This window comes from Mesocricetus auratus, unplaced genomic scaffold, assembly GCF_017639785.1.
Source record: "Mesocricetus auratus isolate SY011 unplaced genomic scaffold, BCM_Maur_2.0 Super-Scaffold_4256, whole genome shotgun sequence".
In the NCBI taxonomy this organism is placed as follows: domain Eukaryota; kingdom Metazoa; phylum Chordata; class Mammalia; order Rodentia; family Cricetidae; genus Mesocricetus; species Mesocricetus auratus.
Genome location: NW_024429182.1, coordinates 44,284,128 through 44,287,460, shown reverse-complemented (window position 1 = coordinate 44,287,460; position 3,333 = coordinate 44,284,128). Strand labels below are relative to the sequence as shown.

General features: G+C 39.7%; 1 pseudogene; it reads left to right on the top strand.

Moving 5' to 3' along the window:
* Nucleotides 1–371: 371 nt before the first annotated feature.
* Nucleotides 372–2,978, top strand: LOC101825609 (annotated as a pseudogene).
* The last annotated feature ends 355 nt before the right edge of the window (nucleotides 2,979–3,333 follow it).

Genomic DNA, 3,333 nt, shown 5'->3' with positions numbered 1-3,333 from the left:
ATTAGGTCAGCAATCTGAAAAGCAGTGAATGCAGAAAATTGGTACCAAGAGTGGGGTTGTTACCATAACAAAATTAATCAGGTGGTTTATAAGCCACAATACCATGTAGTTAATTAGCTTACAGGAAAGGGGATGAAGATTTTGGCGTTCTATGAAACAAAAGCCCTTGAATACTGTAGGCACAGCCTAACAGGCCATTCCAATAGGTGTGCAGCAGACCAGAAAACTGATGAAAATGTGAACAGCAGAAGCCCTGTGAATGAGGCTTAAGGAAGGAACGAGTGCTTTTTTAGAATTAGAACTATTCATGATATATTATAGCTGAGCATCTGTCTGCATTCTTTCCTTGTCCTCAAATTTTGAGTGAGGCTACATTCAGAAGTAATGGACTAAATTCTTTGGTGGAGGAAATTTCATAACGTTATGGCAACAAGTTTGTAGCATGTATCTTTGCCATCTGCTTTTAGTGAGGCTTAGAGCAATAACTCAAAGCAAAAGCAGAGCAGAAATATGTGGGAATCTGTAGCTTAGCCAGGAAAGGAGCATGAATGTGGTTACATTTCAGATAAGTGGATATGACATTTGCTGACAGAACAACTACAATTATTAAAATGATTAGTACCAGTAAGAACAAACCTTACACTTTGCACGGAAGGAGTGGTAAAAATGCACTAAGAGAAAGACCATATCTATCAAAAACTCCAAGGTATAATAATGTGAACTCATTTGGGAAACTTTCATTTCTTTAGTCTGTTATCTTCATTTCTCCCATTTGAAATGGTAATGTTTATTCTGGGCTATTATTCTCTGGAGGCATGTAACTTGTTTGTTCATTTTATAGGGGCCCACAATTAAGAGATTGCCCTGAGACTTAAAAGAGACTTTAAACTTTTTAATAGTGTTGGAATTTTGAAGTTGGACCAAAAGCACATTTTGCATTGTAAGATGTCCATACACCTTTGGGGAACAGGGACAAAATGTTAGTGAGTGTGAAATGTGCTTTATAGGCTCATGTGTTTGAACACTTGCTCCTCAACTTGTCACTGTTTTTTGTAGTTGTAAAACCTTTGGAAGGTGAGGTCCCCACTGGAGTAAATGGGTTACTTGGTTAGGCCCTCAGGTTCATAGTTGGCCCCTGCTTTCTGTCTCAACTTCCTGTTTCACTGGGATATAGAGGAGTCCCAGATGCATACTCCCACTGCCATGGATTACTTACCTCCATTCCTTCACCACCATGATGAACTATACACTTAGATGATGAGCCAAAATAAATCTCCCCTTTGAAAAATGAGAAGAGGAGCGCTACTTTCAGCAGCTCCGCGTGGACCCACTAGTAAAGTTCCTCCAGCATGGCGGTATTAGCTGGTCCCACAAAGCCGAATCTGGCACTGAACCTGCAGGAAGACTCGCTGTTTCAGAAGGAGGTGACACAAGTCTAACAGTGCATGAAAAAGCAAAAGAAGGAAGGAAATCTTAACCCTGGAGTGATCTTTACAGGCCACCTGCCGTCAACACGATCTGAAAACCACATCTATAACTACTTCACCCAGTTTGGCGCTATTAGCAGTTTCAGGCTGTCCAGAAGTAAACAGACTGGAAACAGCAGAGGAGTTTGAGTCTGAGGATGTTGCCAAGATAGTTGCAGAAACAATGGACAACTACCTTTTTGATGAAAGACTTTTATCGTATAAATTTATGCCACCAGAAAAAGTCCATAAAGAACTTTTTAAAGAATGGAATGCTCCGTCATTTCCATCAGTGAAACGCTATAATCAGAAACGGGGACATTTTGAGATGTTTAAAATGGAGTATCCGTTTAAGAGGAAGGAAAAATTACTCCGGAAGAAGCTAGCTAAGAAGGGGATTGATTATACTTTCCCTATGCTGGTCTTACCTAATCTGAAGAAAGAGACTTCACAGGGCACTCATAGCACCCCTGAGGATCCCAAGGAGTCTGAGGGTACCCAGATTTTGCCTGCCTCAGGAGAAAGGCTTTCAGGAATACCTAAGAAAAAGGAGAAGATGTTGAAGAGAAGTGTCAAAGCATTCATAACAGGCAAAATAGGCAAAAATCAGTGGTCTAAGAAGTCTGTAGACAGCCAGGTCCCATACCAGTTTGTACACCAACATTTTTGGAGAGATGAAAATCATAAGTGACCAAAATCAATGACAGTAAAGATAATGAAATCATTTTCAAACAGCCTGTGTCCACAGTGAAGGGAGAGGGGCAAAAGGCTCCAACACCTGCACACTCTGGGAAAAAAAAAAGACCAAGAAAAAGGAAGAGCAGCCAGTGATCCTGAAAGCATTCTGTGTGCACATCTGGGCAGATGTTATTTTGTTATAAAGACCTTCTTTATTTTACCAGGTGCTGTCATGTACAAGACACTGATGAGACTGATAGAGGAAAAATGTGTAGGTTCATGCCAATGAGGAAAGCCATCAGGAACTTGGCTGTTTTGCTCTCCTGACCTGAGTTTGAATTTGGGTTTCACAAGCCCCTTAGTCTACTCTGTCTGTGTTATATTACAGGCTTAGACACCACCAACAGCCTTTGCTGCCCCCACCAATGCTGTTTGACTGTTTGTGTGGTGATTATGCGCATAAAACCAAAAAGAATATATCGGGCTTCAACCTCAGACCTCTGAACTGGAAGTTAAATACACATTCAAAGACTGAGAAGGCAGCCCAAATGTGAATAGAGATTTGTACAAGTACTGTGAGGATCTAGAATAACTTGTTTTCACCCAAGTTAATATAGGGTTAGCAGATCAGTTTCAGTAGGTATATTCAAGACTCAAACAGTGACCAAACTTTTCCACAATTTATTTGTGTACAGGGAACCTAAGAACTTTGGGGGCAGGGGTCCTCCATCACCTGCTTTTGTTTCTGTGCCCCATCTGTGCGTTCATATTGCTAATACAGGTTTGTTAAGTATGCCTATAAAAAATGAGAAGAAATGTCAAACAATGCATAAATGTTTCTCTTTCCTGCCACTCTCTATTTGGTGAGATATCATTCTCACTTCTTCAACTATCCATACCTTATTTTAATTCTTAGAACAAATTTAAATTACCAAAAGTGTTTGTGTAATAATCTCAAAATCTGCTTCATCAAGGACAGTTTCTGTTCTGTTTGATTTTATTTATTTTTTACCAGATATTGAGATACATTCATGTATTGTGGAATATTATTTTAACTAGGTAAAGTTGTGTTACATTTGTCTGTGCTGCATTTGTTTAATTATGTAAAGATGTGTTGCATTTATTTCGCCTTGCCTGCCTAAGACCCCTGTTCGATCTAATAAAAAGCTAGATGGCTAACAGCTAGACA